General features: G+C 53.4%; 1 long non-coding RNA gene across 1 annotated transcript; it reads left to right on the top strand.

Moving 5' to 3' along the window:
- Positions 1-518: 518 nt before the first annotated feature.
- On the top strand, positions 519-12,243 carry LOC309609208. Its single transcript, XR_014233313.1, has 3 exons — positions 519-6,800; positions 7,719-7,758; positions 8,435-12,243. It is a non-coding gene; the product is annotated as an uncharacterized lncRNA (long non-coding RNA).
- Positions 12,244-23,672: the final 11,429 nt, after the last annotated feature.

Here is a 23,672-nt window from a genome sequence, read left to right as displayed (position 1 = left end):
GGGGTTCTGGAAAGAGAGGACGATGGGCCTCCACAAACACACTCATTCATTCACTCCCTCGCTTGTAAGTCATTCATTCATTCACTCACCTGCACACTCCCTGCTTGCCACTTGAGCATCCGTTCTGTTTTCTGGCTCTTTCTTGCCTGCGGGCTGGGCGGATGGAGGAGAAACCAAGCCTCCACACGTGTACAGCCCACATGGAAAAGCGGGAACAGAAAGTGCCTGGCTTTGGAACCCGACAGCCCTGGGTTTTTGTTTAGACCCTTGACACTCTCCTCTTATAAATGGAGTGTAAGACTTAGGACCTGCTTCTGAAGATGCTGGAAGTAACAAACACCCAAGTGCCCATAACAAGGCACGGAGACAGGTCTTCTGCCCCTGAGAAGCATGTGGGCAGCAGCCGTGGCTCCAGCGTGGTCCTCCAGTGGCGGGGGAGGGCTGATCCTGAGGGGGGCAACTTGGAAACTGAGACTGGGCCAAGTCAGAGGGCGAGGCTGGTGAGGTCCTCACCCACTCGGAGAGACAGGAGCCCTTCCTTCCTCCCTTGAGGTCGGTCCCAGAAGGAAGCGAGAGAGGAGTGTGACATTCCAGGAGGGCCTCCTGGCCTTCGCTTTATCCCAGCGACCCCACCAGGCAGCCTTCTTTCCCCCAGTTTTGCAGATTAGGAAACTGAGCCTCAGAGAGGTGGAATAAGGTCACCCAGAAAGCAAGCAAGTCGATGCAGAATTCAACCGTGGGCTGCGCTCCTTCCAAAATCCCTCACGTAATTCTCACAACAGTCCTAGGAGGCGGATTCCATTATCCCCACTCCGTGGATGGGAAAAGCCAACCAAAGTGAGGTCACACAGCTCCCTCCCATGCCCGCTTAGCCCAAACCCCCAGACCTGGGACCGGAGTAAGCCTTTCCAGCCCAGAAGTCACTGGGCAGAGGGACGGAAGGGGAACAGACATCAACCTATTATTTCTGCACCACCCTCAACCCTCACCAGCCTGGCTTCGCTGGGACCCGGGCCTGGCCTCTGGTGCCGGTGCGAGATGGGGGAGAGGGGCTTGGGCGGGGCCCGCCGAGCTCCTGCGGCCACACGGGGGTGCACACAGGCTGGAAGCCAGGCAGGCAGCTGGGACAGGACAGCCCCATGTCCTGCTCCTTCACTGGAACTGTCAGTGCCAGATGTCCGGGCAGCGCAGAACTGATCAGAAGCCCCTTAGAAGTGTGAAGGCTGGGGGTGGGAGAAGGGGGGAAGGAAGAAGGTGAGCCAGGAGGTGCGGGAGTTGCGTCTCCTCCCTACAGAGGAGGAAAGCATAGTTCAGACACATGAAGCTATGCATCCAAGGCTCCCAACGACCAAAGGACATGCAGATCTGAGACTCCAACCAGGCCTCTGCCTCACCTCCGGGGTCCCTCCGGCTACAGAGGGGACGCTTCTGCTTCTGCGCTCCGCTCCTCTTGCCCCCCACACGCAGCGAGGGCAGCCCCGGGCAGCAGACCTTCAACAGCGCGTCAGGCCACCAGCTCCGCCTCCTTCCTCAAACCCTCCAGGCCTCATCCTTCCCAGGAACTTGGCCCTCGCTCGCCTTCCCGCCCGGAACGTTCCTCCCCCAGGTGGCCACTCACACTCCATGCCGGACTTTGCTTACACGTCCCCTCCTCTGAGAGGCTTCCCCTGACCATCTTACCTGACACAAGCACCCCCTTTGCTTAAAATAATCAGCTTTGGGGGCGGGGGAGGGGGTGCCAGACGAATGAGGCGAGGCCGCTGTGCTGGGTGATGGGTACCTCGGGGGGTCATCAATCGATTCTCTGTAACTTTCTCTATGTTTGAAATTTCCCATAATCAAAGTTCTTAAAGGGAATTCCCTGGTGGTCCAGTAGTTAGGACTCCATGCTTTTACTGCTGTGGCCCGGGTTCAATCCCTGGTCAGGGAACTAAGATCCCACAAGCTGTGCGACGCAGCCAAAAAAAAAAAAAAAAAAATTAAATAACAAATACTAGGGGAGTTCCCTGGCGGTCCAGTGGTTGGGACTTCGCCTTCTGATGCAGGGGGTGCGGGTTTGGTCCCTGGTCGGAGACCTGGGATCCCACATGCCTAGCGGCCAAGGGGCCGAGGCATGAAACAGAAGCAATGTTGTAGCAAATTCAGTAAAGACTTTAAAAAAGTAAATAAATGAAATAAAATAACAAATACTAGAAACTGACATTCCTTCCCCCCACTCTCTATCCCATCACCCTGTTTTATTTTCGTCGTCGTATCTGACTCCACCTGATATCGTGTGTCTAGCTGACCATTTGTAGGCGGCTCCATGAGAGCTGGGCTTTGTCTTGCTCACATCTGAATCCCAAGGGTCTGTGCCGGACACAGAGTTGGTGCTCTGTAAATATTTTCCCAGTCAGCGAAAGAATCAGACACGGCAATGGAAGTGCATTCTGAAGAATAGCAGCGCCGTGGTTCGGGCTTTGGGCCTGGGCCAGTTTTAACCATAGATGTAGGATTGAGAGTGGGATGAATGCATTTCCTCATTTATTCATTCCACAAATGTTTAGGAAACCCCTTCTTGCCAAGTCCTATGCTGGCACTGGATTTACCAGGCTGGGTCTCTGGGGAGTGTGCTGGAGATAGGCCAGGTGCTATGGGAACCCTTGGAAGGGAAGCCTCACCCCGTCTCAGGCATCGGGGAGGGCCTCCTAAAGGGAGTGATTTCTAAGTTTAATCTTAGGAGGAGTAGCATTTCTCCAGGGGAAGAGAAAGGGTGTTCCAGGCAGAAGACACAGCTCAGCCAAAGGCCCAGCGATAGGACGGAGCACAGGCCCTGGGAGAACTGCCTACGTCGGTGTGACTGGGGCTGAGAGCGCCAGGGAGGCGCCCAGGGGGCCGAGGCGGGGGTGTTCAGCATGGACCAGAGTGTGGAGGCCTTGGTGGGCGGGCAGAGGAACCTGGCCCTGTACCAAGGGTGACGAGGATGACAGAGAGGGCGCTCCTGTCCCACCTGCCTTTTTTTTTTAATTGGGGTATAGTTGCTTTACAATGTTGTGTTAGTTTCTGCTGTACAACGAAGTGAATCAGCCCTTCGTATACACATATCCCCTCCTTCACCTGCCACTTGTCGGTGCCAACGACGCAGCAGCTCATTCTCACTCCTGGCTTTTCGCGCTTGGTGTTCCCTCCACCTGGAATGCTCTTCCCTGTCTGCACACGGGCTCTCCTCCTCCTCCGGTCTAGGCACAAGCCTGGGCTGCTCAGAGAGGCTGACCGTGACCAGCCATCAGAAGTGGCCGCCTCAGGGATTATCTGTCTCAGCTCCCTCTCTGCCTCTTGCAGAGCCTGGGACAGGTTCCCTCACTGCTCCCAATTCTTCTCCCTGCACCCACCCTGTGTGTCCTGTGGCTTTGCAGGATCTCCCCACCCCAGAGGCAGGGTATCTTTTCCCAGCACACTGATGATGGACTTGATCATGAGACTGGCTTTGGCCAGTGGAATGTGGGCAGAAGTGTCCTACTTCTGAGCCTTAAGAGGCCTTCCAGGTTGCTCTCTGCCCCCTCACCCTTCTGCCATCCCCAACGGACAAACTTGTCCCAGGAAGTCAGGGACGAGAGAGACCTGTGGAGCAGCCCTGAAGCCAAGGCCCACTGAGCCCGGGGGAGATCCACTGAGCCCCAGCAGATCCGCAGACGTGTGAGTGAGAATAAGTGATTGTTGTTTTAAGCCACTGAGTTTGGAGATTGTTTGTTAGGTGGCATTAGCATGAGAATAAGTGACTGATACACAGGACTTAACACTTTCTCATTAGTCTACCCATTTCACCATTGTCTCATCTTACACTAGACCACTGCCTTGTCTTCAGTGCCTGGCATGGGGTCTGATGCGTGGGAGAACTTCAAATATGTGTTGAATGAGTGAATAAATGAATGTGATGTCTGGAAGGGTCTTAGGCAAAGGAGAGGCATGAGTGTACAGGGGGGCCAGGAAGATGATTGATTGTTGTAAGAGGAGACAGACGTGGTGGGGGAGGATTTTGCAAAGGGGCCAGGGAGGAAGCTCTTGCCACGGTCCAGAAGGGGACAAAGGTGCCGGGACCCAGGAGAGAGCAGAGAAGGGTAAGCACAGAGCTAAGCCTGACTTAGCCTGTCCTGTAGGCCAGGTTCTCCCTACCTCTCACCTCGTTAAATCCTCACAACCGCCCTACCAGGCAGGTACTTTGATCATCTCCATTTTCAAAAAGAGGAAACTGAGGCACAGAGAGAGTCAGAAACCTTCCTAGGCCAGGCAGAGAGTGAACGGCCGTCCAGCCCTGGCATCCTCGTGCCACCCCTCCCCACCACCACTCCAGTCTCATGGTTCAGAGCAAACGTCAGCAGACCCGAGACACTGAGGGCTTTGTTGGGGACCGAGAAATTCACCCCCAGCACACGGGGGAGGAGGGGACGGTTCACCACCGGAGGGAAACCAGGGAGAGTGTGGTTGCTTTTTGTGGTTTAGTTCAACCTGCTGGGTCATGGCCCTGGATTGCTTACTGGGCACAGATGCCAGGCTCCAGAGGCCCCCGACCCCGGCTGGGCTGGAGCGAGGCAGAGAGGCCGAGGGCTCCACAGCCCACGCAGCTGCCTTTCCCTCCCTGTTTCTGTTTCCTTGCCACTCCCGAAAATAGCGCTACTGACCCACATGTAGACCACCCACACCCTTCCGCAGGATTAGAGACAAAGCAGAGAAAACACTGTAGTGACGGAATCGCAGGCACCAGTGAGAGAACAGGGGAGAAAACCCAGGAGGAGAAGGGGGGTCTCTGTGCAGGTCCCCCAAATCTCATCTGGGTTAGGAACCCCAAACTGGCAGGGAGGAAGCCTGGATAGTAACACTTCCATCTGCTTTGCTCTTTGCAGTTTACAAAGCACTGTCCTACACATCCCCGCATATAAACCCCACAGGAGGCTGCCGTCTTCCCCAGGAAAGATGAGGAGACTGAAGTCCACCGACTTCTTCCGGCGCACATGACCTTGAGGGACCAGAGCTGGCTTGGGGCCCCGGTCTAACTGCCACTCCTGAGCTTGTTCTGCGCCCTGAGTCCAGTGGGTCACTTCCAGGAGGTGGAGGTGAGGGGGGTGCTGAGACCCCAGGAGGGCTCGGCAGGGGCGCAGGGGCCTGGTGACCCACCGGGCGTGTCCGGGCAGCAGGTCAGGGGAGGGGATGGGAATCTTTAGAACAAACCTCACATTCGGAGAAGACTCTCAGAAAAGACTTGGGTGATGAGATGCTCAGAGAACAGAGGGAGAGAAGGATGAAGGCGGTGAGGGTGAGGTGACATCGTGAGGAAGAGATGCGCGGGCTGGGACTTGAAGAGAAGCCAGTCTGGAAGGTTCTATGGGCGGAGTCCAGGGACGCTTCCAGTTCCTCACTTCCTCCTCCATCAGACCGGCAGCCTTTTGTTCCACGAGGCGCTTAGGACGTGACTCTGCACGCCCTCCCATATTCCTCGGCGAGATTTTGCTCGGTGGTTTCTGGGGCGGCCTCGTCTGCAGACTTTGAGTTGCTCTCGACTCATTCATTCACTCATCCATCGACTCCCAGGTTGCCTGGCACTTCCAGGAGCTGGAGATGCAACAACGGCTGGACGAGGTCTTACGTACGGGCGGGGCGGGAGCCAGCACGAGGCGCAGGAGAGAGGGCTTCTTTGGCTCCCATACCTGGGCACCTGACTTTCTCGGTGGGGAATCCAGGAGCTGGCATGTTCCAGCCAAGAACTGGTCACAGTGGCCCACCCTCTCCTCACGACAGCCTGGCATTCCCCAAGCAAGGCTTTGTTCCTCTTGCTCCAGACGTCGCTCCCTGTTAGATCTGCCCACCAAAGGAGGACACACTGGCCCCTGTCCATCAGTGACCCCTGGTGGGTCCTTGGTTTTATTTGTTCCAGGGCTTAGTACAGAGCCGGGCATGAAAGGTCACCGTGGGGTGTTTGCTGATTGGATACAGACAAATTCGTCTGTTCAGTAAATATCTAGGCGATGCCTGCTATGTGCAAGGCTCCGGGCCAGGCGTTGAGCACACAAACCAGAAACAGCATCGCAGGCCTGCAGGAACACAGGGTCTGGGGCTGGTGACAGGCACAGGTCAAAACATCGCAATACGACGTGATGAAGAACTACATCTGTGTGGTCGCTCCAAGTTTCCGAGTATCACGTATCGCTAAGAATGTCTGCTGAACTGAATTCAGGGGCTAAACGCCCAAAACTTTCCCAAAACACAGTCAAATGCATCTAACAGCGTATTACATTTTCCTTTATGGCCCAGAAGGACCATTAGGACTGTGAGACACTCTTATTGCCATTTCCCAGGTGAGACAACTGAGGCTCAGGAAGGTCACACAGCTGGGACATGGCAGAGCTGGGGGGGCAAACTCAGACCAGTGTGACCAGCATCTATATTCTTTCTATGACAGTCCAGTTCCTGTTTTCCAAATAGCCTGGGCTTTCTCCTGCCTTGTCTTCCTCTACCAGTTGGAGAAGACCCATCCGCAGCAGGAGGGAAGGAGCCCAGCACAGAGACACGCAGAGCCAAGAGGTACAGACCAAACAGGAAAACGATAGCTTTCCCGGGGCCCTCCTAGCTGACTCCCATTTGCATCTCATTGGCCAGAGGTAGGTCACATGGTCAACCGAGCTGCAAAGGAGTCTGGGGGGTGGGTGTGTTCACAGCCCCGAACACACCTGGCCTTCTTTCGAAAGGACGAAGGAGGATGAACGTGGCTGGGCAACTTTGCTGTGCCTGCCTCGCTCTGGATGATGGTGATGAAGATGATCGCTATGGTGATTATCATTATTATTATGGCCATTCCCTGCCTGTCCCCAGCACACCTCCCAGGCCCAAGCCAGGAAGGCACCTTCCCCATGCCAGCCCACCACACACACACACACACACAGACCCGGCAGAAGGGACTCCCAAGCCCCCATCCCAGCCACTCAAGGCATAGGTCACAGGGGCTCCCTGCCAGGCTCAGGACCACAAGAGCCCAGGGCCCCAGGATGTGTCCAGACAGGGTTCCCCTGCCCCTCCCTGAGCCCCAGCCCCTGCAGGAACAGCTGTTTTGAGAGCAGCTGGCTGGCAGGTGGCACCTCGTGACGGAGCAGTTTTCATCTGAGCCAGGCGGACCCTGGCTGATGCCCTCTGCTTTCTCTGCCTCCCCCTCAGGCCGCCTGTCGGCCTTCACTCCCCAGCCTCATGCCCCCTCTCTGCGTCCTCTCCCTCCCATAAAGCTCTTCCCAAACTCCTCCTCCTCTCTCTCTCTCTCCCTCTTTCTCTCTCTCTCTCTCACCTGCCTCCCAGTTCTATTACATCCAGCCAAGACCCTACCTGTGATTTCGGGTCTCCTGTAGGCAGTTCTAGCCTTGGCCCATTGGTCCCCGCCCAACCCTCACACGCATGCCATGTTCCCACATCCAGGCCTCTGTACCTACTGCTTCCCTGGCCTGGGGACACCCCTGCTTCTCCTCCCCATTGAGCTTTCCCAATCTGAGAGTTTCAGTTTGAGGGCACCTGAGCCATCCCTGATGAGCCTCTAAAGCCACAGGGGCCTCAGGAACCATCTCACCCAGCCCCTCCCCTGCTCTCTCTTTTTTTTTAATTAATTTTTTAAACTGAAGTATAGTTGATTTACAATGTTATGTTAGTTTCAGGTATACAGCAAAGTGATTCAGTTATATATATATATTCTTTTTCCCATATAGGTTATTACAAAATATTGAGTAGAGTTCCCTGTGCTATACAGTAGGTCCTTGTTCTTTATTTTATATATAGTAGCGTGTACATGTTACTCCCAATCCCTAATTTATCCCTCCCTCCTCTGCTGCTCTCTTGCACCCCTCTTCATCTCTGCTCACATGCCCCACTGCCAGGATGTTCATCACCTGGATTCAAATCCCACCCCCTCCACTTCCTAGCAGGTGAGTCACCCTCTCTGCCTTGATGTCTCAGCTGTAAACTGAGGACAGTGGTAGCACCTACTTGGTAGGGCTGTTGTGAGGACTAAACAGACACGAACACACGGAGATCCGCACAGGGTCTGTGGGGCGCTGGATAGGCAGCCAGCAATGTGTGCATCTGCTGTGATGAGCCCCAAACTGAGGGCTCAGGGGTGCAGGGCCCCTTCTTGAGCTGAGCTGGGTGTAGCTGTATGCTCACTCCTCTTGAGGAAGGAGATAGATGGGCCCCAGGCTGAACAGTTTCTCCCCTGTGGACAGGAACTCCATAATAGCAGGAACCCCATAAAAGCAGGATGATGCAGGAGGCTGGGCCCTGCCCAGATAAGAGATAAAAGACCACATATGCCTCATTCTCGAAGTCAAGGAGACCCCCCCCCAACTACACATGCACAGAAAGGCTCCTTGGAAGTCAAAAAGGGAGGGGGCGCCACCCCATAGTAAGTGATGTCAACCACCCATAGGCCTCTTCAGTAGAATCCATCTTGGCTAAGAGATGCGCGCACACACGGGAGGATCCTGAGATGTACCAAACACGGACTCAGAACCAGGCGAAGCAAGATGATTGGCCAAAGGAAACCCGGAAGGAATGCCCCTTAAAAGTGATTCAAACTACCACCAGGGCGCGACTCTATCTCTGAGCCACCCATGTGTCTATCCACACGTACTCTACTCTTTTTTTTTTTTCTCCTAATAAAACACTTTACTTGTTTCACTACTTTCCACCTTTGTGGGAATTCTTTTCTGCAAAGCCAACGGGCCAGGGCCTTGTCACCGGTCACTGGTCTAGTGGCTAGCATTTGGTGCTCTCACCGCCGTGACCCGACCTCAATCTCTGGCCGGGAACCGAAAGCCTCCTTCAAGCTGCTGCAGGCCGAGGTCATGCGACATCACTCCCACTGGCCCCAGCCCTGCCCCCGGGCCACCAGGACACATCTAAATCCGTCTTCCACAAGGCGTCCTGTAAATATTTGAAGGCAGTAATCAGGCGTCCCCTGAGTTTTCCTGCCTCCAGGCAAAGCTGCTCAGTCCCTCTCTCGTACCTCCCACAGTGGGGTTTCCAGACCTTTCTGCACAAGCTCCTTTCCCCAGCACACTCCCGGGCAGGGCTCACCTTGGACACAAGGTCCCTTCACCACACTCTCCCCGGGCTTTGTGCTGGGTTCTGGGGGCCCTGAGGCAAGGAAGGTGCCATCCCTGCATTCAGAGCAGCTCTTGACTTCCTCGAAGCCTCTGGAAACAGGAGTCCTGCTCCAGCCTCCTGGGACAAGATTAGTTTCCAGCGTAGCTGTTTGTATTGCTGCAATTGGAATTCTATTCTTTTCTTCCTTATAATTCTTGAATTATAGTTCTTGAGCTGGATTTTGTGGCCTGGCTTTGTGGCTCCAACTGGACTGTAAGGTCCCTGAGGGCAGAGTCCATGCCTCTTCCTATCTTATCCCCCGTAGCACCTGGCTTGCCACAAATATTCCAGCCAGCTCATGGGTCACAGAGGCCTAGAACCTCAGGGCCTCAAGGAGCCTCAGGGATCAGCTAGTTCAATGATCCCATTTCACAGATGGGGAAGCTGAGGTCCAGTGAGGTCCTGGTGGCTGGTTCACTGCCATTTCCATCACGACTCCCCAGGGGACCTTCTGCATGCTTCTCCAGCCCCAGAAGGGCCCGTATATCTCACTCAGGCTCTGTCTCCAGGCCAAGTCCCTGTTTCTCACGATTTTTTTTTTCACTAACATCCTTTATCACAGGGCCTTATCAAAGACTCTTTGAATATCTAAATATTGTGATATGATATTAGGGGAAGGGCTGGGACCCCAGACTGCATCTACGGTAGGATCACACCTGCATGAAAACGATGTCTGCCTGTGAATTAGGACTGGAGGGAGATGTGGGAAATTGACAGAAAGCAACCAAGGGAACCAGTGGGATTCTAGGGGACTCTCCTTTCTTTCTATTTGAACATTTCCGTGTTACTCTGAGATCAGTGCATGAGGAAGGAGAGAGCAAGCAACACCTCCGTGTGCCTACACTGCTCTGGTCACCAGGCAAAGTGCACACAGGGTTCAATTGTATTGCTGCAACAGTCCTGCAACGTTCCTCATCCCCATTTTCAAAATGAGGAAAATGTGGTTCCCAATTATTTAGGAAAAGTAAGTGCCCAGTTCATGTAGGTACTAAGTGGCAGAGAGAGAACTTGAACATAGGACTTCCAGTTCCAAGTTCAGTGTTATTCCCTTCAATGGCGAGTGGGGGTGGAGAGACAAGGAAGGTAGGAAAAAGGGAGGGAATGAGAAAAGACAAAAATTACCTAAATGTGCTACATGAACTGGTTTGTCCCAAGTACACACAGTGTTTAGTACTTGTTGGATGGATGGCTGGAGGACATCAGGCAAGTAGTAGTTCCCAGGGAACTAAGAGCAGGTCATTTCTATATATCCTTCAGCTTCTGTCTGAGAAGCAGTGATGTGGTTGCCTAGGAGACAATGGTCCATGCCAGGGTCCCTCTGCCTGGGGAATCTCAAACCTTTCCCTTCTGGGCCCTCACTCCTGAGGTGGTGAATGGGAAGATAGGAGAGTAGGAAAAGGACAGGTGGGGAATTACCACTAACTTGCTGTGTGTCCTTGGGCAAATTGCTCCCTCTCTGGACCATGCCTAGGAGATAGTATAAGGCCAGGACTTCCTGTGGGTGGGCCTGGTTGGGTGGGCAGTGGCAAAGGAACAGTAAGAACATGGGGCTGCTCAGGGAAAACGGGAAGCCGTGGGTTTGGGTTCAGTGCAAACCTTCCCACCATCACTGCCCTCCCCCCGGCCTTCCATGAAGTCTGCTGCCTCACACTGGAGAGAGGGATGTTGTAGAAACTGAGGAAAGGGCTGACTTCCACATCTGGGGTGAAGTCACACGTAGCAGAGGGAGCTGAGTGACGCCACGAGAAGCTCCAGAAGCTGGATTCAGTCAGAGAAGGCACAGCCACGGGGCCCTGAGGGAGGAGGGGCGGGAGGGGGCTGCTCTCAGAATTTGTAAGGCCGGGGGCCCAGTCAACACCTGGATCACACAGCGCTAGACATTTTCCTTCTGTCTGGGGAAGCCCAGCCAAAACATCATTTCCTTTTCACTCTCAAGGAGACAGAGGCCCCAGAGGTCACGGGCAGGCCCGCAGCAGAAGCAGGCCTAGAACCCGGGCCTCAGCCTCCAGTAGAGGCTGGAGAGGCCTAGTCGAGAGGCTGACGGGAGGGAGCAGGGAGGGCTGAGGCAGAAGCCCGGAGGAGCTCCCCTTTCCTCCACCTGCCCCTCCTGGCCCAGGCATCAGGGGACAGGCCCATGGGACACAGGCTGCAGCAGGAGGGCCCGGGAACATCGCCACCACTGTGTGGACCAAGTTCTAAAATAAGCCCCACTCGCCGAGAGTGTAGTCACCATGGCAACAGGAAAGCTGTTCCACAGAAGGAATCAATCACCGTCAGTGTCACGGGGAAGAGCCTGCTATGGCCAGGCCCGGGGGTAGGCACTTTTACACACATGCTGTCCCACTGAAGCCATCGTCATCCTCACTCTGCAGATGAGGGCACCTGGGCTGAGACAGAGGCCCCGGCCAGAGTCATCCCGCAATGGACAGGAATCGGGAAGCCTGGATCCAAACTCCCATCTCCTTCCCTGTCTCCTTGCCTCCCAGGCACCCCACTTCTTCTGAGCCTCAGTTGCCCCCTCCCCACCCAAAGCACTGTCAGGGGTAAAGATGGGGGTATTTCTGCATCCCTCCAGGGTGGCAGGGTGGGGGGAGCAGGCATGATCGCCCATAAGCAGGGACTCTGGGACTCCTGTAATAATCTCCTGCCCTCTGGGCTTACTTACAGCAATGGCCCTCGTGGGATTCACTAATAGTGCTTCCCTTTGGCAGGTAGTGTCAAACAGACTTGTTAATTAACACTTTATGAGTGCCCAAGCTTTCTCATCCCCTTCTTCTGGGAACCAGCCCTGTCCCCTGGCCACAATGGCAGGAAATGAGCCAGGTCTGACCAATCAGTCATTGACCGCATCTCTCTGACAACTGTGATTGGTCTAAGAGAGAAGGACTGGCCCAGCAGAGCCAATCAGAGAGCTCCCCTGGGACTGATATGTGGATACCAAGAAAAGGAAGCTCTTGCTTTCCCAGAAGGTGGGGGAGGTTGTTGACTTGGGACTTCCAGTGACCTTGTCCCATACACTGGAGAAGATGTGACTATTTCCCAGGCTTCAGTGACAACAGATTTTATTCTAGCTAGTCTAATCAAAAAGAGATTTTGTTTTAAAGCATATTAAGTGGCCGAGCATCCAGGAACAACTGCCCAAAACACACTGCAGAACTGGGCCACCAAGGGGGCTGCAGTCCCTGCTTCCATCAGGAAGCTGTGGGAGTCACCACTTGGCTGCCAGCTCCAGAACCATGCCTGCTCGACTTCGATCCATGCAGGGAAACGGGTGCTTTGTGCTCTCTTTCCACACAAAACTCAGTTCCAAATTCTAGTCCATGCAAGTGTTCTTTATGGCAGGATTTATGTTACAGCTGGATCACTACCTGCAGGAGAGCCTGGAAAATGTAGTTGTGGAGTTTTGCAGCTTCTGCAGCACAGAAGGCATGCTACGTGGAGGGTGTGGCCAGTGTGGCACATGTCACAGGCAAAGGCTGACTCTCACCATCATCACTGTCATCCGAGGAAATGCTGTCACCACTTCCCACACTGCCCTGAGCTGGAGTCAGGGACTTCGCCTGGGCTCTGCTGTTTCCTCACTGTGTGTCCTCCAGCAAACCATCTCTCACCGTGGGGCTCAGTCTGTTCTTCTGTCATTTGGGGATGTGGAGACGTGTCCCAAATACATCTCCAAGCAGTTATGAAGGTCAAGGTGAGAGAGTATGTGGGAAAGGCCCTGTCCACTGCACAGACCTGAGCACCTGGGGAAGTTATTACTAGTCAGTAAATGGCTTTAACCAAGAGGAAAATAAACCCAGAGAGGCCGAAATGACTTTCCCAAGGTCAGGTCAAAGTCAGGCAATAAAATGTGGAGGACTAGAACTTGAGACTGTGAACTCTCCCTTAGGTCTCAGGGGAGTGGGAGGGAGCGAGGAGGACCAGGGGGAAAGGGCGGGGTGGCTCCAAGAGGTGGTGGTGATGGGTTGTATTAAGTTGTCCATGACTGTATAGCAAATTTCCCCAAAACTTAGTAGCGTAAAACAACACACATTTATTATAGTTTCTAGGATCAGAAATCTGGGCACAGCTCAACTGGGGTCTCTGGCTCAGAGTCTCCCATGAGGTTGCAGTCAGGGTGTCAGCCAGGGCTATGGTCTCATCTGAAGGCTCGTCAGGGGAGGGGTCACTTGCAAGCTCACTCCCACAGCTGTTGGTCAGCCTCAGGTGCTGGCTGGCTGTTGGCACTACCAGGCAGCTCATGACATGGCAGCTGGCCGCCAGCAACCGAGAGAGAAAGGGAGAGAGGGAGGGGGCACTCCCGACACAAGCCACCGTCTTTAGTAACAAAATCTCAGAAGTGATATCCGTACTGTAAGTCCCCTACATACGAACAAGTTCCATTCCGACAGCACGTTCATTAAGTCCAACAAAGTTAGCCTAGGTACACAATTAACACAATCAGCTATATAGCACTGTACTGTAATAGGTTTATAATACTTTTCACACAAATAATACAGAGAAAACAAACAAAAAATAAAGAAAACATTTTTAATCTTACGGTACAGTCCCTTGAAAAGTACAGTAGTACAGTACAACAGCTGGCATACGGGGGCTGGCATTGAGTGAACAGGCAAGAAGAGTGACCGGCTGGAGGAGGGAGGGGAGGTGGGAGATGGTAGAGCTGAAGGATCGTCAGCAATGGGAGACGGAGGGCAAGCTGCAGTTTCACTCATGCCTGACGTTGATGGCACAGGTTCTGGTTCCTTGCTGGATTCAATTCTATCTGCCCTCTTGAAAAAACGATCCAGGGATGTCTGGGTAGTACTGTACTGTGCCAGCTACATCACTGCTGCTTTTACGCTTGCTTCCAGACATTCTGGGCTTGAAGTAAAGATACTGTACTATGTACTCTATATAGTACTGTAAAGTACACAGAAGCACAGGCTCTTGTAGAGGATGCACGCACGTGACAATGTACGCCGGACACGTGAACTAAACGTGATTGGACATGCAAACGCACGTTCGCATCTTTGAAAGATCGCAACTTGAAGGTTAGTATGTAGGGGACTTACTCATTCCATTTTTAGACTCAAGTCTCTAGATCAGCCCACACTCAAGGGGGGAGGATGACACAAGAGTGCATGTACCAGGAGGTGGGGTCACCCAGGCCATCTGAGAGGGCGCCCACCACAGAGCTTGAGGGAGAAGCCCCACCACAGGTCCCTGCCCCCCAGGCCCAGCCTGCCTCTGAGAAGAAGGTGGGTCAGTGGGGTAAGGGAGGCTGCTCCCAGCTCCTCTGCACCAGCCCTGGGCCCTGCGGGTGGAAAAGCTGAACTGGATCTGCACTTGCTCGTGCCCCTTCCCCTGAGGGGAGACGACGGAGGAGGGAGAACAGGACGGAGTGCAGGGTTACACACATCAGCAACGCCAGCAATGTGGCCCCCTCAGATTAGGGTTTTCCAATAAAACAGGAGGCCCCGAGGCCCCAAAAGGCGGCGTGGTATCATGGGAGGAGCCCTGGACTAAGAGTCGAGAGGTCTGGGTTCTCACTCTGGGTAAGCCCCTAACTGGCTGTGTGTCTGTGAGGAAGTTACACACCCTCTCTGGGCCTCAGTCTCTCCAGCTGTAACACAGGGGTGGTGATCTGATATTGCCCAGGTGCTCTTGGGCCCCAACGGTCAGAGTTCCCCTCCACGCCAAGGGGATCACGATCGGATGGAGGCAACCTAGGGGTTTGGCCTGGGCTTCCACCACCTGCCCCCAAGGCACCCGCCCCCAGCAGCCCTTACCTTCTTCCCCTCCATCCTCTCTCCCTCTGCCTCTCTCCTCGGTGCTGGTTCCCTGGCCTTCCTTCCTGACCCACCATCTCTGTGTTCACACAGCCCAGCCTGCTCCCAACCTCCTTCCCTCTCCTCCAGCCCCCCGCCCACCCCCACTGCCCCTGAGCCAGGTGAGGCCAGACTGGGCTTGAGGAAAGGGCAGAGCAGGTGGCTTGGGCAGGGACCACACCGTGGCCGGAAGCTGTTCAGCTGCTGCCAGGGGTTGGCTCTGGAGGCTGGCCTCTTGTCTTCCTCCCCCAGGAAGGTGGGGGGAGACGCTTGCAGACTTGAAGCCGCTGCTCTGTGAGGTTCCTCCTCGCCCCTCCCCACCCCAGCCCTGCTCGTGCTGAGGAGCAAGGTGCATGTGGGGGCTGTGAATGGACCCGGCAGAGCAGCGCTCTGGCTCCCAGGCTGGGGGCTTATGTTAAGTGCTGCTGGCCACCCCCGGCCCCAGCCAGCCCCCTCGGCTCCATCTCAAAGCACGAGGCCACCCCAGTGCCCACACACCAGGCCTACACGGAGTCCCTTCCTACTGGAAGATCCCCTAGCGCTCTGTGCTTGCTCACAGGCTCGGCACCCTTACACTGGCACCAACCTTCTTTTCTGGGCCTTACTCCCCCAAGGCAGGAAGGAACAAGCTTTGTTCTCTCTAGTCCCAGGAAACACAGTGGATGCTCAGTAAATTTTCTTGAATGAACCAGAAAAGATTGATAATAATAATGGAAACATTTATAGAGTATTCACCATGTGCCAACCACTCTCCTAAGAACCTTATACACATTAATGCATTTAATCCTCATCACAATCTTATATTGGAGGTACTATTAATATCTCCACAGCACAAATGCATGAATGAGTGAATGCCATATTCTTTCAATGGGAAGGCACTAACCCACGAGAGATCAGACACATCACCAGGCATAAAGCATGAGAGGGTGTGAGGCTGAGTGATAAGATAATAATCTATTCCCTGTTACATACATCTCTTTTGATTATCACAACTCTCCAGGGAGGTATAAAGGGCAAAAATAAACAAGGTCCTACTGTATAGCACAGGGAACTATATTCAATATCCTGTAATAAATGATAATGGAAAAGAATATGAAAAAGAATATGTGTGTGTGTATGTGTGTGTATAACTGAATCACTTTGCTGTACAGCAGAAATTAACACAACATTGTAAATCAACTATACCTCAATAAAATAATTTTTTAAAAAATACTGTCATAATCCCCATTCTCCCGATCTGTATCAGTCAGGATAGGTAAGATAAAACCATGTAACAAACAGCCTCCAAATCTCAGTGACTTAAAACAACCAAGGTTTATTTCTCACTTGTGCAACATATCCAGTAGGAGGGTGGGGACAGGGATCTCTGCCCCCTGCTGTCCTTGCTGAGGAGCTCACCTGGAATTTCCCATCACTGCTCAGGGGGAGGGGAGCAGGAAGAACTATGCACTAGTTCTGAAAGGTCTCCACCCAGAAGTGACATGTTACTTTGGCTCCGATTTCATCGGCCAGAGCATGTCACATAGCAAACTCAAGGGGCTGGGATGTGTAATCTTCGGTGGGCCCAGAAGAAGGGGGAACTGTGGGTCTGGGTGGAAAGTATTGGGTTAACTGAGTCATTTATGGAGTGTCTGCTCTGTGCTAAGCAATGGGAAGAAACACGAAATTTGGCAGGGCCCTGTCCTCCCAGAGCACACCTTCTAATGCGGAAACAGATAAACACAGATAAACAGAAAATCACAATCCAGTGAGAACAGAGCTCTGACAGAGGAGAGGGATGTTCAGAGGGGTCCCTGACCTGGCCCCGGGGAGCAGGAGGGCTTCTGAAAGAGGAGATCACAGAGCTGAGTAAGGCCAGCCTTCCAACCCAGATCCCAGGTGGAGAGAAAGGACACGGTGAGGTCTGCCCTGGGTGGACCCACCACCCTAAGCCCCCATCTTGCAGGGAACCCCATGGGGACAGGGGTCTAGCCTCGGTGCCCAATGCCTACCATGTGACTCTGGGCACTTCCGCTCTTCCCTCCACAGGGGGCAAATAGAAAGTGGGTCCACACCAGGAACAGGTGGGCCTTTCTGGGATGCGGACCCCTGGAGGAGGAGGGGCAGAGAGAGAATGCAGGACCAACCTCCTTTGTACTGGTGGGGACACTCTTCTAAGTGCCACTGCCCCTTCTAAAGGGATGGGTGGACTTGAAGCTGGGTGTCGGGGGGGATTCCAGGAGCCAAGAAAGACCCTTTAGCTCACCTGGGCTGTGACAGAGACACCAGTGGGAGCCTGAGGGCAGGGGGCTAAAAGCAGCTGGGGCCTGGGAGACCAGGTCACCCAGAAATCCACCTAATTCTAACATCTGGGAAGAGACCCAAGAAACTGTAACAGTGGTCACCTCCAGGGAGGAAAAGTGGATGGCTGGGGACAGCCTCAGGGGGACTGAGTCTTCCTTTTGTTTTTTCAACCAGGTATTACCTAAGTGGAAAAAAATTTAAACAAGTATATATTTGACTTGAATAAAAATTTCTATGGGTCTAGGCTTTATAAGCCTCTAAGATTGTAAGATCCTTCTAAGACTAGGATTGTCAGAGGCAGCTGGCGAAGACATGGGGCTGAGATGCCCCTGGGTTTGAACCCTGGCTGCACCCATTGCTGTGACTTAATCTCAAGGTGCCTCCGTTTCCTGGTCTGGAATCGGAGACAAGGATACCTTCTTCCCCTGTAACATTTTAAGATTAAATGAGATAAAGTATGTCAGGTGTCCCCCCAGGGTCTGGGACACCACGAAGCCTTTGTCTAAACAAAGCAGTGGTGAATACCCAGAGCCTAGAGGATTCTCCAGGCTGAGTCCCAGCCAGGGCGTTTCCTGATTCCCAGGGAGGGACAGGAGGTCCCTGGGAAGCCGCTGGTGACAGCAGGCGGGCAGGGAGGGAGGGAAACAGACACTGCTGCTGTGGCTGGTGCTCTGGCGCCCCCTCCTGGACACTGTCCTCCTTACACCCCTGGGAGAACGGGAGGCTTCGCTTTTATCAAAAAATCTCCCTTTGCTTGGGGTTATTTTTTTAAAAAGGACCAATGCTAGGGACAAGGTAAGAGACCCACTGGCTGCTTTGGGGCCCCAGCCCAATATACAGCACTTGGCAAAAGTTCCGCAGCTCTTGTCAATGACTTAGTAACCACATTATTAACCACAGGCACCACCTGCTGAGCCAAAGGCGATGCCCGCACTCTCGAATGAAGTGCTCTGCCTGCCTTGTTTCACTTCATCCTCCTCACACTCGCTCAGTCTGCATGACTATTAACCTCTTTTAAAATCTGGGGAAACGGAGGCCCAGGGAGATAAACTAAACTCAGGGCACACAGCCAGGTTGTGGCGGCATTAGGATCCAGGCTCGGGCCTTTCAGCCTCTACCTCGCACTCAGGAAGGATCAGTACTTGCATCTCCCATTGATAGAGCACTGGCCCTGTGACGGGTACCGAGCTGAGTGCTTTCACACATGCTGTTCAACTCTGATTACAACTCTTCGAGGTAGGTTTTTACTTCCCCCATTGCAGGGTGACCGACTGTCCTGGTTTGCCCAGGATGGAGGGAGTTCTGGGATGTAGGACTTTTGGTGCTAACACCAGAAACACCCTACCCACGTTACAGACAAGGAAACTGAGATCCAGAGAGGGCGATATACTACAAGCAATTATACGCCAATAAAATGGACAACCTAGAAGAAATGGACAAATTCTCAGAGACGGCGATAGACAGCACTGCTATCAGGCGTGGAGCCTGAAGTCTGGCTCCAGAATGAGGCAGGTCAAGTAGCTCAGAAACACAGGCTGAGGGACCTCCCTCGTGGCGCAGTGGTTAGGACTCCACGCTCCCAAAGCAGGGGGCCCAGGTTCAATTCCTGGTCGGGGAATTAGATCCCACATGTATGACTCCACTAAGGAGCTGGCAAGCTGCAATTAAAGGAGCCCACCTGTCGCAACTAAGGAGCCCACGTGCCACAACTAAGACCCGGTGCAACCAAATAAATAAATAAATATTTTAAAAATCTTTAAAAAAAAAAAAAAAGAAACACAGGCTGAGGGACTTCCCTGGTGGTCCAGTGGTTAAGACTCCATGCTCCCACTGCAGGGGGCCTGGGTTCGACCCCTGGTCAGGGAGCTAGATCCTGCATGCCGCAGCTAAGACCCTGGCACAGCCAAATAAATAAATAAATATTTTTTTTTAAAAAACCCACAGGCTGAGCTGGTTCCATAAGGAAGAACAAAGTGAGAGAGTGGGAGGGGGTGAGAAGAAACGGTGGGAGAGACAAGAAGCCCTTGAAGGCACTAATAATGTCCCCTAATAAGACCACCCTAGGCTGGTAACCTGGACCCTCCACTTACGGGCTGAGACATTCTTTTCCGTAAAACCTGAGCCTCGATTTCCCATCTGGAAATTGAGGGTAATAACCTTGCAGTGCTGCTCATTCGTACAGCCGGTATTTACTGAGTCCCCACGGCAAAGCCGGCATGCAAGAGAACGTAAACACAGCAACGCGTAATTAATGCGTGTGAGTCCCTGGCACATAGGGAGAATTCTAGACCCCCAGACCTGGAAGACCAAGCCCTGCAATGGGTGCTTGACTGCCTACAGAGGCAGGGAGCTTACTATCCCACAACACAGCCAATCTTTTAGCATGTGCCAATGCATGTCGGTTCCTGTATGTCTACGAACGTTTTTTTTTTTTTAATAAATAAATAAATTTATTTATTTATTTATTTTTGGCTGCGTTGGGTCTTCATTGCTGCGTGCGGGCTTTCTCTAGTTGCGGACAGCAGGGGCTACTCTTTATTGCGGTGCACGGGCTTCTCATTGCAGTGGCTTCTCTTGTTGCAGAGCATGGACTCTAGGTGTGTGGGCTTCAGTAGTTGTGGCGCACGGGTTCCAGAGCGTGGGCTCAGTAGTTGTGGCGCACGGGCTTAGTTGCTCTGCGGCATGTGGGATCTTCCCGGACCAGGGCTTGAACCCGTGTCGCCTGCACTGGCAGGCAGATTTTTAACCACTGCGCCATCAGGGAAGTCCTGTCTATGAACGTTTAATAGGCTTCTTTTTTTCTTTTTTTGGCCGCGGCTTGCGGGATCTTAACTCCCCAACAAGGGATCGAACCCATGCCCCCTGCAGCAGAAGTGCAGAGTCCTAACCACCGGACCGCCAGCGAATTCCCACGTTTAATAAGCTTTTACTCTGTGCCAGGAGCTTCTAAGTGTTTTGCATGTTTTAACCCATTTAATTCCCACGGTAGCCCTCAGTATCTGGGCAGGGTTTGGGCTGGAGCAGCCTGTGCCAGCGGAGAAGGAAAAAGCTTTCTGACCAATTTGAGATGTGGACTCCTCCTCGCTCTCTCTGCCTCTGCCACGGTTCTGCCTGAGTTTGGGTTCACCTTCCTGATATCACCTGACCCCCCTGATTACTGATCTGCTTCCTCAGGCAGATTTCACTGGCAACCTGGCCCAGCCCCGGCAGGACCTCCCTGCCCCCAGGGCTCTCTGGGAGGGGGGGTCTGGCTGTGAGCACCCTCCCCCCTGCAGCGACGGCGGCATCACCACCCGCCGCCCACCCACCCCGCTCCCCGCACTGACCCAGGAAGGCATTAACCCGGAAAGCAAGCTGAGCATTTGGGCCTTCCAGCGAGCAGCAGCTCCGGCCCTTCCAGCTTCCGAGGTCCATCCTAGCCCCAGGCCTCTCACCCCATCTGTGCCGCAGAACAAGGCTGAAAGTCACATAAAGTCCTCTCTGGAGGTGCAGGGGACTGTTTGAGAAGAGACCCTGGCAAAGTCTCCGGGGTCTTCCGACACTATGGACAGCAAAACATCAGACTTGTCTTTGTCTGATACATGTATCAGGCAGCTCATCTGCACATGAGAGTCCTCAGTGTGATGCCACTGCTACCACTCTTCAGCTGTGTGACCTTGGCAGACTTGCTTAACGCCTCTGTGCTCGGTGTCCTCATCTACAATAAGAGGGTAATAAACCACGAATTCACGGGGTCTCAGGGAGGATCAGATCCTAGACGGTACCAGGAGCGCCTAGCGCACAGCGGTGCTCGAGAAGTGTGGGTCGCTGCATTCGTTCACTCATCCAACGAGCACTGTGCTGGGGAACTAGACTTAACCTACACACGAACTGCCAGGGAGCAGCCCAGGGTAAAGGAAAGCACCAGAAGACCCTGGTCCCCAGGTGAAGCCTGCTCCCAGTAACCCCTCCGGCCTAGACGGACCACGTGAGGCAACGGCAGGAAGGCAGACACACGCAAGCCACGGAGAGGGGCCTCGGAAGAAACCAAACTCTCCAACCCCTGGACCTTGGACTTCCGGCTCCAGGACTGTGAGAAAATCAATGTCTGTTGTTTACGGCGCCCAGTCTGGGGTATTCTGTTATGGCAGCCCTAGCAAACCGCTCCACCCCCACCCCCACCCCCAAATCCAAAGGACAAGTTACAGGCTCGCCGGAACTGGCCTTTTGCTGAGTTTGGGTGGAAGGTGCTGGTTACCAGTCGACTGCTCCCAGCCAATTCCACTTCCCACTAAAATAGCTCTCGAGACTCAGAACATGGGGGTGGGAATCATAAATTGCCTCTTGCGAAGTTTCCAAATGATAACTTGCTTATTCAGCATTGTGCTCGAATGTTCTAAATGCTCACTTGAGGTGGCCGATCCACTGTCCCCAGGGCCTGCCACATTCTCCAGCTTTTGGGTTTTTTTTGATTCACAAACAGTAACATGTGCCATGAACTTGGAACCCACTTTGAAATGTTTATGCTTTTTATAAGTTTAATATTAGCACATGCGCAGAACACTTCCTGTGTACCAGGCACAGTCCAGTGTGCTTTATAAACACTAACCTATGGAATCCTCACATCTCTCCTGAGGAGACAGTATCATCCCCATTTGACAGGTGGGGAAATCAAGGCTCAGAAAAGTGTACTTAAGTGGCCCAAGGTCATGAGCTCACGGGCAGAGGGCCTAAGTCACAGACCCTCACCAGCTCTCTCCTCACTCATGCTCTTTCTCCTGAATTGTGGACTGGAGACGGGGTACAGGGTGGTTCTCTTAGTGGAAACAGAAGTTCAAAGACCCATAGAAACCAGGGATGGGTGGGGGATAAGGGCGCCAGGAGAGGCACTGAGCCATCTGGGTAGGAAAAGGTGGAGACAGAATGCAGAAGCCAGAGGCAGAGAAAACCACCGATGCCCAGCCCTTCCAGCAATCCCCTCCTCTGTACCAGGCACAGGCCTGATGGGATATCGGTCACCTCATGAGTCCTCATAGCCACCCCAGGAGGGAAAGACTATTTGTCACCTCCTTCTTACAGATTAGAAACGGGAGGTGAGAGATTACGGGACTTGCCCAGTGGAGGAGTCTGCAGGCGAGCTTTCCTTGGGCGAGGGGAGGGAGAGATCTGACAGCAGCGAGGTCTCAGGAGAGGGAGCTGCCCGGGATGGAACCCAAGCTGGGCTAGGACCCTTCCGCTCAGATTTCACCAAGACCCCGGGCCCAGTCCCGCATTGCTCCCACTCTGGATGCACCCACACAGCCTTCCTGCTCTCCCCTCCAGTGTCTGTGGAGGCTCCGTCGGCTTCCCCAAATGCCCAAGTAGTACACCTTCACAGCCCCTCTGCCTGGAAGGCTCGGGGCTCGCCGACCTGTAGCTGTCCAAGTTCTCAGCATGAGCCCCTCTCCCGCCCCTACCAGCCACAGCCAAGCTAGTCGCACCCCATCTGGGCCCTCAGCCCTCCGCCAGCCACAGTTGGGCCATCTGCCCCAGGGTACAGTGACTATGCCTGGGAGGGCTTCCCCCTGGACCGGCACCTCCGCCAGGCTGTGGTCCGGGAGGCTGCGTGGTGCGCAGGTTCAGAGCACAGCCGGGTCTGAATCCTGACCCCGCCCTCACTCACTGTGACCCATCCTCTCTGAGCCTCAGTTTCCCCATCTGTAACAGTAACAGCAGCCATGACTGCTGGGGGGACGAGTGCATCCCAGCTTACAAATGTGGGGTGATGGAGCTGGAAAATCACTGCTTTGCAGTCTCCATGGGTTTGGGCACCAACCCTCACTGGCTGAGACCTCCGGTGAGCATATTCCTGGGAGAAAGTTCCCTCTCCATCCCCAAGAAATGCAAATCCAACCCGGCTGCAGGGTTAAGGCTCCAACACTCCTCAAACAAAGGAACAGAAGGATGGGTCCTGCAATGAATGCAGCAAACACAAGTGTCTCTGGCTGCACAAGATGAAAGGTAAAGAGGAACCGGAAATGCTCTGATGCTCTCAGGAGGTCAGCATCCAGACGAGACAACAAAGCACTGTGTGAAAGATTCTCCTCCAATTATCAAAGCAGAAATGGGCTTTGAACACGAGTGAGTCAGAGGAAAGCTGATTTAGCCCTTCTCATCTCTCCATTTCCTGGAACAGTGCCGTCGGAAAGAGCTTTAAGCAGCTGGAAATTGTGGCACAAAAATACACTTGTGATTCAGCAATGACCACACTGTGGCATCAAGTCTTCCTGTTCAAGTTTTTAGGAAAATCAAATCGTCTTACTCTGGGTTTCTCGTGATTGTCTTCCTTTTTACATGGTAGTTATTTTTAAACTCTTTAATAATTTATTAGAATAAGATGTTTAACATATATTGGTATATTCGTGCTTTGCTTGAGGTTTTCTATTTCCAAATGTATTTTAAACATCA

Source organism: Balaenoptera borealis (genome assembly GCF_965194805.1).
Source record: "Balaenoptera borealis genome assembly, chromosome: 13".
In the NCBI taxonomy this organism is placed as follows: domain Eukaryota; kingdom Metazoa; phylum Chordata; class Mammalia; order Artiodactyla; family Balaenopteridae; genus Balaenoptera; species Balaenoptera borealis.
Note: the sequence above shows the minus strand (reverse complement) of the source record. Positions and strands in the feature narration are given on the sequence as shown.